This window comes from Pristiophorus japonicus, chromosome 11, assembly GCF_044704955.1.
Source record: "Pristiophorus japonicus isolate sPriJap1 chromosome 11, sPriJap1.hap1, whole genome shotgun sequence".
NCBI lineage: Eukaryota > Metazoa > Chordata > Chondrichthyes > Pristiophoridae > Pristiophorus > Pristiophorus japonicus.
Window position 1 is genome coordinate 38,022,557 of NC_091987.1, and position 12,238 is coordinate 38,034,794.

The 12,238-nt window shown below is 46.0% G+C and overlaps 1 protein-coding gene across 6 annotated transcripts in view; it reads left to right on the forward strand.

The window, feature by feature from the left end:
• Positions 1-732: 732 nt before the first annotated feature.
• Positions 733-12,238, forward strand: part of tab3 (TGF-beta activated kinase 1 (MAP3K7) binding protein 3) — a 152,834-nt gene continuing 141,328 nt past the window's right edge. For all 6 annotated transcript variants that reach the window (XR_011595802.1, XM_070893351.1, XM_070893353.1 and 3 more), the window contains exon 1: positions 733-978. The gene's annotated coding sequence lies outside the window, so the exon portion shown is untranslated. The remainder of the gene's footprint in view (positions 979-12,238) is intronic.

Sequence of the window (12,238 nt, forward strand, 5' to 3'; positions counted from 1 at the left end):
TGGATCCACAAACCATCAGGAGATGAGCCCTGCATTTGTCGGCCGAATCCTGTCCCAACCATTCCTTAGTGATAAAACTTTGCTGTAGTCTCTCAATAAAGTCGTCCCAATCATCACCAACACAGTACCTACCTCTCGTCTGTGCTGCTAGTGGCTATGCTCGCGTGGTTTAAATCCCAGTTTCTCGTCGCCAATAATATGTCCTTACTATACAGTATAAGTGCACACGAGGCCCATACTTGAGAGAAGGTCACTCTGTGACCAGTTACCTTTATTACCAAAAACTCAAGTGATGAAGGTAGGTGGTGCTTCCCCTTTTATACCTGAAAGTCCAGATTAGGAGTGTCTCCCAGAAGTTCGCCCCTTGTGGTCAATGTTCTCAAGGTGTACAACTTAAGTCAGCTTATACATGGGTTACAATGATAGTTGAATACATGACAGGACAGATTTGCCGCACGCTCGTTCCGCTGTCTGTGCTTGGTTTCTGCACGCTTTCGGCGATGAGACTCGATGTACTCAGCGCCCTCCCGAATGCACTTCTTCCACTTAGTGTGGCCTTAGCCAGGGACTCCCAGATGTTGGTGGGGATGTTGCACTTTATCACGGAGGCTTTGAGAGTGTACTTGTAAGGTTTCTTCTGCAGGCTGCGGGTGGCAGCACTGAGCAGGCTGCGGCGGAGACCGGAAGTGCTGTCTGTCAAGCCGAATGAGGAGGAAGTCTCGCGAGACCTGGCCTCGGCGGCCGCCATGTTGTGTTTTGGCTGCGGCCTTCAATAAGTTCGAGAGGCGGCAAAAGAGCGGAGAGAGCGAGAGACAGAGAGAGATAGATAGAGAGACAGTGAGAGATAGACAGCGAGAGGCGCGGAGCGGAGCGGGCTCGGTGTCGGCCTGGGCTAATCCAGCTCCCCGGGCGAGGGCGAGCCCGCACACTGCGCCCCGCCGGCCGATACCAATGGGAGTCTGCGGGGAATGAAAGGCGGTAAGTGGAGAGAGTGACAGAGAGGTTTGTGTCCCTGGCCGTCCATCCGCCCCAGGCTGCCCGCACCCCCTCTCGGGCTGTGTCTCCCCCCGCCCCCCCCCCCCAATCTCCGGCTGTCCCCCCCCCCCCCCCAATCTCCGGCTGTCCCCCCCGCCCCCCCCAATCTCCGGCTGTCCCCCCCGCCCCCCCCCAATCTCCGGCTGTCCCCCCCCCAATCTCCGGCTGTTTCCCCCCCAACTCTCGGGCTGTGTCTTCCCCCCCCCCCCCAATCTCCGGCTGCCCCCCCCCCCCAAAATCTCGGACTGTGTCTCTCTTTCCCGCCCCCCCCCAAATCTCCGGCTGTGTCTCTTTCTCCCCCCCCCCCCCCCCCAATCTCCAGCTGCCCCCCCAATCTCCGGCTGTGTCTCCCCCCCCCCCCCCAATCTCTGGCTGTGTCTTCTCCCCCCCCCCCCCCCAATCTCCGGCTGTGTCTCCCCCCTCCATCTCTGGCTGTGTCTCTCTTTCCCCCCCCCCCCAATCTCCGGCTGTGTTTCTCCCCCCCCCCCCCCAATCTCCGGCTGTGTCTCCCCCCTCAATCTCTGGCTGTGTCTCCCCCACCCCCCCCATCTTGGGCTGTGTCTCTTCCCCTCTCCCCCTCCCCCCCCCCCCAATCTCGGGCTATGTCAACCCTGCCCGCGCCCCCCATCCCCCACCCCCCAATCTCGGGCTATGTCAACCCTGCCCGTGTCCCCCAATCTTGGGCTGTGTCAACCCTGCTCCTCCCCCCCCCCCCAATCCCCTCAGGCTTTGTGTTTGAAGAGGGGGATCAGCCAGCGAGCAGCACCTCCAACCCCCCCCCCCCCTCGTCTCCATCCCCCCCCCCCCCCCGGCAATGTCTGTTTGCAGCAAACCTGGAGGCATGCCCTGCTCTGCTCCTCCCTGTCCTCATGCCCACACTCTCTCCTTCATAGAGGGAGAGAGAAATACATCTCTGCAGCACTGCCACTCACCCCCTCTACAACGCAGCGTTTCATGCACCATCTGCTATGCTTGTTCTGTGTGTCACTGATTGAGAGACATCACTCTCTTGTGGTCATTTGTTTTGGAAAAGCTAGGATTTTCTATTTGAGGGCAGAAGGTTTTGAAGGTTCAGATGTGTCCTCGTAAACTTAGTTGATTTGTCAATTTATTATAATTGAAGCGCTGTATGATTTTTGTTTTGTTGGGAAACTGCGAAGGCCGGCTTTAGTTACCTAAGTCAAGCCCTGTTTGTGTGCTCGTGTCAGTGCACTCTTGATGCTTAATTGGCAGTACTAAGGTTTAAATAAATTAAAAAAAAAAAATGTAATGTCGATTTTTACTCGTGGAAATGAGTCAAAGTAACAGAAAATAAATGCAATGGCAAAGCATTGCACAATACTGAAGTATCAAGCTGCGAGACCCATAATGATAGGAAAGTTGCCTGACACATCTGGAATATTATTAGTTGAGCGCTGCTGCAAGAGGTATTGTAATGTCTCTGTTAATAGTTATTGATATGTACAGTATGGTGATTTATCTCAGCTGGCTTATTGCATGTTCATGTTAGTTTAGTATAAGATCTAGTAGTTTCATTCATGTGCATTGTCATTCTAAATTATACAATGCAATTACTGGCAAAATAAAATCTGTTCTGGTGCCACCATACTTTCAGATGCTAACAGATCTCTTTATTTACAGTATTTTCTGCCTTATTCCAGATACTAATTAATAGTTTTGTATAATATGCTGCTTCATAGTCAGTGCCATGTGTTTTTTCATGCCCTGGCCCTCAATTTGTTTGTTTATTTCTGGTGGAGTGGTTAAGAATGGATTACCCTACTTTGCAATTAGTTACAGTACTAGGAACTTGAATGCTAATTTGTATTGACATCGCCACAATAAAAGTGCTTAATTTCCCTACTCTTTAAAGTTGATCGGTATAAAGGGAGACAAATTTGTACCTGAATAGTTTCAAGACGTTGAATAGGCCTCAAAAGTGGTCCTAATTGATGCTGTGAGTGCTTCAGGGACAACATTCGGCAGTGTTCCCTGTCCCCAAGGCACCTGAAGGGTTGACTCGTGCTTATTTGTTCCAGTTCACTCCGCTCATTAGAAAGTATGGCCAGGCAGATAATAAAATAATTGTTAAAATAATCTCATTAAAAGGGGATTGAATTTCAGAAAAATAGTGAACATATCGGATCCATAGGGAGTACTAATTGTTTTAGTCCAACCTGGTTCTCTTCTTTCATACATGGATACATTGCTACTTTGTTGAAACTTGGTGACTAATAAATACAATAGAAACATGTCTTCCACTTTGACTTAAAACCTATTTTGTAAAGAAATTATAGCAATGTAGGAACTGTGAAAGAATATCTATAAAGCTGAGATTTAGCTTCAGTAGTGTGCAATGTAGTCCTGTATACAACTACTTCAATCCATCTATGGAGATTAAGTAGCCAGTGGGGCTATACTCAGCATACAGATCGTGCATAATGCTTATAGAAGCTGTGTATTTGTATGTGTATAACAAACATATTAAACATTTATTGGCCGATACTTGTGATATTTGTTTTTATGAAGATTTCAGTACAACTGTTAATTTTTGCATGTAGTTATGCATGTTATGGTTTGTGGCATATTGGTGCAACTCTTTTTACATCCAAGTTGTAAAACTTGGATTGAGTGATCACACTTGGGATTGTACCAAATAAGTGCTGAAAGGCAATTGTTGAATGCAGGTGACTGAAGCAAATGAACGTCAATCATTAAAATAAATGAAAATTTGAAACACTGATCATTTAAAAGTGAATATTCCCAGGTGTTTGAGGAAAGTGTCCCTCGTATTAACAACATTTTCAACTGAAAAGACTTGTGATGTAGTGGATGACCTCTTGAGCAGAATATAATTTTCACAAGTGTTTGAGGTGCTAACCTTCACTATTTCACTAAAGCTTTCAGCAGCTTTGCAAGGTGGGGGAAGGCAAGAAAAGGACTGCTAAGATGTCATTTTCAGCACCCAGCCTTCAAAACGTTGCTGAAGTTGTAGCTCAGATCAAGAGGCTGGTCATTGTATTGCAAGGCTTTTTAAAATTTGATCTTCCCCATTTGGGAAAAAAACATTTGGTATATTTTCCAGAAATACTGGAGTATCAAAAATAGACTGTAAAAGCTTCTATAGGTATGTAAAAAGGAAACAATTAGCAAAAGTAAATGTGGGTTTCCTAGAGGCTGAGACAGGATAAATTATAATGGAGAATAAGGAAATGGCAGAGAAATTAAACACACATTTTGTGTCTGTCTTTGCAAAAGAAGACATGGAAAAAAAATCTCAGAAATAATGGAGTACAAAGGGTCTAGCGAGAATGAGGAACTAAAAGAAATTTAGTATTAGTAAAAAAAATTGTACTGGAGAAATTAATGGGACTGAAAACCGATAAATCCCCTGGACCTGATGGTCCACATCCTAGGGCTCTGAAAGAGGTGGCGATAGAAATAGTGGATGCATTGGTTGTCATCTTCCAAAATTCCATAGATTCTAGAATGGTTCCCACAGATTGTAAGGTTGCTAATGTAACCCTGCTATTTAAGAAAGGAGGGAGAGAGAAAGCGGGGAACTACAGACCAGTTAGCCTGACATCAGTAGTCGGGAAATTGCTAGAATCTATTATTAAAGATGAGGTAATAGGGCACTTAAAAAAATAATGTATTAACATAGAAACATAGAAAATAGGTGCAGGAGCAGGCCATTCAGCCCTTCTAGCCTGCACCGCCATTCAATGAGTTCATGGCTGAACATGAAACTTCAGTACCCCCTTCCTGCTTTCACGCCATACCCCTTGATCCCCCGAGTAGTAAGGACTTCATCTAACTCCCTTTTGAATATATTTAGTGAATTGGCCTCAACTACTTTCTGTGGTAGAGAATTCCACAGGTTCACCACTCTCTGGGTGAAGAAGTTTCTCCTCATCTCGGTCCAAAATGGCTTACCCCTTATCCTTAGACTGTGACCCCTGGTTCTGGACTTCCCCAACATTGGGAACATTCTTCCTGCATCCAACCTGTCCAAACCCGTCAGAATTTTAAACGTTTCTATGAGGTTCCTGAACTCCAGTGAATACAAGCCCAGTTGATCCAGTCTTTCTTGATAGGTCAGTCCCACCATCCCGGGAATCAGTCTGGTGAATCTTCGCTGCACTCCCTCAATAGCAAGAATGTCCTTCCTCAAGTTAGGAGACCAAAACTGTACACAATACTCTAGGTGTGGCCTCACCAAGGCCCTGTACAACTGTAGCAACACCTCCCTGCCCCTGTACTCAAATCCCCTCGCTATGAAGGCCAACATGCCATTTGCTTTCTTAACCGCCTGCTGTACCTGCATGCCAACCTTCAATGACTGATGTACCATGACACCCAGGTCTCGTTGCACCTTCCCTTTTCCTAATCTGTCACCATTCAGATAATAGTCTGTCTCTCTGTTTTTACCACCAAAGTGGATAACCTCACATTTATCCACATTATACTTCATCTGCCACGCATTTGCCCACTCACCTAACCTATCCAAGTCACTCTGCAGCCTCCTCGCATCCTCCTCGCAGCTCACACTGCCACCTAACTTAGTGTCATCCGCAAATTTGGAGATACTACATTTAATCCCCTCGTCTAAATCATTAATGTACAATGTAAACAGCTGGGGCCCCAGCACAGAACCTTGCGGTACCCCACTAGTCACTGCCTGCCATTCTGAAAAGTACCCATTTACTCCTATTCTTTGCTTCCTGTCTGACAACCAGTTCTCAATCCATGTCAGTACACTACCCCCAATCCCATGTGCTTTAACTTTGCACATTAATCTCCTGTGTGGGACCTTGTTGAAAGCCTTCTGAAAGTCCAAATATACCACATCAACTGGTTCTCCTTTGTCCACTTTACTGGAAACATCCTCAAAAAATTCCAGAAGATTTGTCAAGCATGATCTCCCTTTCACAAATCCATGCTGACTTGGACCTATCATGTCACCGTTTTCCAAATGCGCTGCTATGACATCCTTAATAATTGATTCCATCATTTTACCCACTACTGAGGTCAGGCTGGCCGGTCTATAATTCCCTGCTTTCTCTCCCTCCTTTTTTTAAAAAATGGTTGGCTACCCTCCACTCGATAGGAACTGATCCAGAGTCAATGGAATGTTGGAAAATGACTGTCAATGCATCCGCTATTTCCAAGGCCACCTCCTTAAGTACTCTGGGATGCAGTCCATCAGGCCCTGGGGATTTATCGGCCTTCAATCCCATCAATTTCCCCAACACAATTTCCCGACTAATAAAGATTTCCCTCAGTTCCTCCTCCTTACTAGACCCTCTGACCCCTTTTATATCCGGAAGGTTGTTTGTGTCCTCCTTAGTGAATACCGAACCAAAGTACTTGTTCAATTGGTCTGCCATTTCTTTCTTCCCCGTTATGACTTCCCCTGATTCTGACTGCAGGGGACCTACGTTTGTCTTTACTAACCTTTTTCTCTTTACATACCTATAGAAACTTTTGCAATCCGCCTTAATGTTCCCTGCAAGTCTCGGACTCCATTTTCCCTGCCCTAATCAAACCCTTTGTCCTCCTCTGCTGAGTTCTAAATTTCTCCAGGTCCCCGGGTTCGCTGCTATTTCTGGCCAATTTGTATGCCACTTCCTTGGCTTTAATACTATCCCTGATTTCCCTTGATAGCCACGGTTGAGCCACCTTCCCTTTTTTATTTTTACGCCAGACAGGAATGTACAATTGTTGTAATTCATCCATGCGGTCTCTAAATGTCTGCCATTGCCCATCCACAGTCAACCCCTTAAGTATCATTCGCCAATCTATCTTAGCCAATTCACGCCTCATACCTATTGGGCAGAGTCAACACTGATTTATGAAAGGGAAATCATCTGTTTAGTTTTTTTTGAGGTTGTAACTAGCGAAATAGATAAGGGGGGGTTGGTGGATGTGGTGTATTTGAATTTTCAGAAGGCATTCGATAAGGTGCCATGCAAGAGGCTATTAAACAAAATTGGGGCTCATGGGATTGGGATAATCTAGCATGGACTGAGGATTGGTTAACGGATAGAAAGTAGGAATAAACGGATCATTTTCGGATTGGCAGGCTGTAACTCGTGGGGTGCCACAAGGATCGCTGCTTGGGGCCCCAATCTATAGCAATGATTTGGATGACTGGACCAAATGTAATACAGGTTGAACCTCCCTTATCCAGCACCCTCGGAACCTGGCCTGTGCTGAATAAGGGATTTTGCTGGATGTGGGGAGGTCACGTGTTATAAGGGCCGGGTATAAGGTTGCTATACAAACCGTTTTTACAACTTCACTCTCTTCACTGAGGGGAGAGCGACACTGTCTGAGAGGACCGGTGTCATCAGCGATTTCCAGGTACGGCGGCTGCCGGCTCTGTTTGATGTTGATATTCTTACCCCCCCCCCCCCAGTTATAAACAGATTGCCCCACATCTTGCAGAATATTTTCTGTTACAATGCAGTGCCAAGGGTCAGTCTTTAGCTGAGCAAATACAGTTGCAAGATTAGGGAGATGGTACAGGTACTGAGCAAGGCATTTGAACAGTGAATTTGATTTTCCAGTTCAATGCAGATGAAAGCAAAGTACTGGAAAGATTGCGAGTACAGGTGGGCAAAGTTACGATTATCTGCATGTTTTGGACGTTCCCCGGGGCTGGGAGTGTGGCGGGGAGGTGGAATCGCTGGTGGTGGAAGAGATCGCCAACATCAGTCATATTTTCTCATTGCTCATGTGTTTCTCAGTAAGTTTTAAAATAATTTTTTTTTAAAAATTAGTGGAGTTGGACTGCCGGTCCAGTGGAGTGGGCTGGGAGTGCGGCAGAGAGATCGCGGGGTCAGGCCATCGATTGCGGGAGTCGGCAGCGATGAAGGACTTCAATTTGTTCATGTCGGAGGACCCGGCCGCGTTCTGTGTATGTGCCCCTCGGCGGCAGGGGTGGTGCCGGATAAAGGAGTCCCAGATAAGGGAAGTTCAACCTGTATATCCAAGTTTGCTGATGATACAAAACTAGGTGGGAATGCAAGTTGTGAGGAGTAAGCAAATAGACTTCAAGGGGATATAGACAGGCTAAGTGAGTGGACAAGAACATGGCAAATGGAATATAATGTGGAGAAATGTGAATTTATCCACTTTGGTAGGAAAAATAGAAAAGCAGAATACTTTTTTAAAATTGTGAGAGATTGTTACCATGCAGGTACAGCAAGCAGTTAAGGCGGCAAATGCTATGTTGACCTTTTATTGTAAGATGATTTGAGTATAAGAGTAAAGACATCTTGCTGCAATTATATAGTAGTAGCATTAGGCAGTCCCTCGTGTCGAGGATGACGCGCTTCCACACCAAAAAGGGATGAGTTCACGGGTGTTTCAATGAGGGATCTGACATTCCGGGTCCAGAACTACATATTGGAAGGGTGGAAGATGCCTGTGCATGGATTCTTTTAACGTGGGGTGGCCATTGCACACCAGCCGCCACACGGGCTTGACCAAGCAAGGTCTTGGTCCAGTGACAATGGTTAATCAAGGCGACAGGTCACCGGATCGTCTGCGGGGCCCAGGTACAGCAGAGGAGCAGCGAAAGATCGGGGCAATTGTATAGGGCCCTGGTGAGACCGCACCTGGAGTATTGTGTACAGTTTTGGTCTCCTTACCGAAGGAAGGATTGAGGGAGTGCAGCAAAGGTTCACTAGACTCTTTCCTGGGATGGAGGGATTGTCCTATGAGGAGAGGTTGAGTAGACCAGGCCAATATTTCCTCTAGTTTAGAAGCATGAGAGGTGATCTCATTGAAACATAAAAAGGTAGATGCATGGAGGATGTTTCCTATGGCTGGGGAGTCTAGAACCGGGGGCCACAGCTTCAGAATAAGGGACCAGCCATTTAGGACCGAGATGAGGAGAAATGTCTTCACTCTGAGGGTGGTGAATCTTTGGAATTCTCTACCGCAGAGGGCTGTCGAGGCTCAGTCTTTGAGTATATTCAAGATGGAGATTGATAGATTTTTGGATATTAAGGGAATCCAGGGTTATGGGGATAGTGCAGGAAAGTGTTGTGGTAGAAGATCAGCCATGATCTTCTTGAATGGCGGAGCAGGCTTGAGGGGCCGAAAGACCTACTCCTCCTATTTCTGTTATCATACAATCATAGAATCATACAGCACAGAAGGAGGCTGCTCTTTCAAGAAACTATCTAATTAGTCCCACTCCCTTGCTCTTTCCCCACAGCCCTGCAGATTTTTCTTTCTCTAGTATATATCCAATTCCCTTTTGAAAGTTACCAGTGAATCTGCTTCCACTGCCCTTTCAGGCAGTACATTCCAGAGTAATAGCATTTTTCTTGAACTTGCTTGATCCGGGTGCAGCATCTATTTTGCTTACAACTGCCATAAAACTGGATCACCATGTTGAAGTTGACTGCTTCATTCAGTTGCAGGTCTTGCACTGAATTGAAATGAGAAAGTTGGTAGGTCTGAGAAAATGTCTGCTGAAGACAGCTGGCTATTTAATCAAAAGGAACGGGCAACTTGCTTTCCCAATAGCGTAGTCTTTCATCTGTGGGTTTGTTTACTCATTTTATTATTTATTCCTCGAGACTGGCAGTATCCGTATCAGATCTTGGGTTATTTGTCAATTTACAATAAGTGAAGTGCACTGGATCAGTAAGTTCCTGTATAAAAAGCAGTGAATTGCATCAGGATATATGGGACCTTTTGTTTTGTTTGATACATGATGATGGCTACTATTCTAATGGCTTATTCTAGAGGCAGTCCAAGTTTTGGAATCAGTACAGATAGTATCCACCAAGACTTTTTGTTGGTCGTCCTTATAGCGAGTGCTGCTACCATTCCTTTGATCTACTAATCTCTGTAATTGTGTGCATAATTAATCTGTCTGGATGAAATTGATTATTAAATCCCTCTTTTTGTAAGACTCCCTGATATAATGTAGTCTATTATTTTATTTTCATTGAAGTTCTCCCTTTTGAGAGACTTTAAAGAGAATGTATGTAAATTACTCCTATTAATACTTTTTAATTAAATCAGAAAAAACACCAAACCGTTTCTGGCTTTTAGGGCCCAAGTTTCCACATGATTCGCGCCTGATTTTTAGGAGCAACTGATGGAGAACGGACTATTTTAGAAATCGCAATTCTCCACATTTTTTTTTCTACAGTTCTAGTTTAGAACAGAATTTTTTCTTCAAAAGGGGGTGTGTCCGCCCACTGACTCCTGATTTGAAAGTTTCCACAGTGAAAATGTACTCCAAACTAAAGTAGAATGGCGCCAGTGAAGATTTTTGTAGAACTGAAAAAACCTGTTCTACACATTAAAAAAATCAGGCGCAGGTTACAAATTAGGCGCCCAGAACGAGGTGGGGGGGAAGGGAACTCATTAAATTCGACAATAAATCCTTATTTATACTTCTACAAATATTATACAAATAAATCCAACCTGGATAAACATTTATAAGCCAAGAAAAGATTAAATAAACCATCTTCCTACCTGTGTGAAAGAAGCAGGGAGAATTCTGCAGCTGTTCGTGAGAGAGAGAGAGAGAGAGAGAGAGAGAGAGATCGGGGAACAGGGGTGGGGGGGGCGGCGGGACTCGGGTCCGGGAGGGGGGGAAGATCGGGTCTCGGTCGGGGCGGGGGGGGAGCGGGTCTCGGGTCTTGCGGGTCGGGGCGGGGAGGGAGAGCGGGTGTCGGGTCAGGGCGGGGGGGGAGAGCGGGTGTTTGGGGGGGGGGGGCGGGGGTGGTCGGGCGGGGAGCAGGAGCTGGCCGTGGGAGGAGCCTCATTCACGCAGCCCCAGTAAGGCCATTCAGCCAGGGCAAGGGGGCTGCGTGCTTCGGGCCCCTCCCACACAGTTCGGCGCCTGGAGCGACTGCACTTGCGTGCCGACTGCAGCGCGCATGTGCAGAGGTCCCGGCACTGTTTTCAGCGCAGGGACCTGGCTCCGCCCCCCCCCCCCACAGCTCGTGCCGGTTGCGCCGAGTGCCACAGGACCTGTAAGTCGGTGGAGAATACCGAGGATGTTTTTTGGCGCCGTTTTAGGCGAGCTGGGCGCCCGTTTTTTTTTGTGGAAACTTGGGCCCTATATCACTGCACCTCTAATGGTTCTGGGTTACTGGAGAAGGGGGATTTCTAATGTATATTGAAAGGATGGTATTGATTTTGAATTTGAGCTGTTGTCATAAAATAAGCTCGAAAGAGGACACTTGATGCAGTCGGTTAGACACTGGCCTTTCACTTCTGGGACTTCAGTCCAAATTCAACTCTGATTTTAAAAGGATGAAAGTTTTGTCTGGGAGCTGCAAGAATCCTATAAATTTGAGCAGTCTCAGTCCAGTTCTTCGTGGCCTTGGTACTAATTTGGCATTTATTGGCAATCACGCTCAAAGGCTAGAGGATGACTGCGGTGTAAAAGTGTTTCACTGTTTGGGGAGACTTGAGTCAAGGACTGAGGTTGGTTGTTGGAAGAGACTAGGGAGAGCGTCATTGTACCTTTTGGCTGTTATACCTGACCTGGGAGTGTTTCATGGGTGTGTGAAATGGAGTTCCATTCCCCAGCATTAATGTCACTCACCTTGCTATGCACACACACTTTTTAAAACAAACTGTTGATTAACACATAGCTGATATTGCAGGTGTTTTGTAAAGGACTTTGGCCACAACCTAACCGTAATGAAGGTTTTTTTTTCCCCTTTCCTGAAGGTGTTGCTTTTTTAGACACTGTACTGTTGGAAAATTAGACATGACATTTGTAGCTTCCCTGCTGGACTGAATGAGGGTTAATCGGTGGTTACAACTAAGGAAGAGCAGGGAGCAACAAGGTTCAGATACTCCAGGGAGACTCTACTGTTAAATAAAATGCTGGACAGGAAGGAAAGGGATTGGCAGAGAGAATTTTTGCTCATGCTCTGATGAGCTTACTTGACACTTAAAATACAATTGTTTGTGTGTTGTAACCAAAGGTGGTTTAAGGGTACAAGGCATTATTTTACTTGTGTGCTGACTAAATATCAGTCCAATTAATCAGCTTGCATAGTAACCGTTTATGGTGATTTAGACCTGTGCCATGAGAAAAAGTATCTCTCTCTCTCTCTCTCTCTCTCTCTCTCTCTCTCTCTCTCTCGCTCAACTAATTTTTCTTGCCTTTTTAGGTTTACCTGTGGCAAAAAGAAGTTTAGCTAGGATGCTT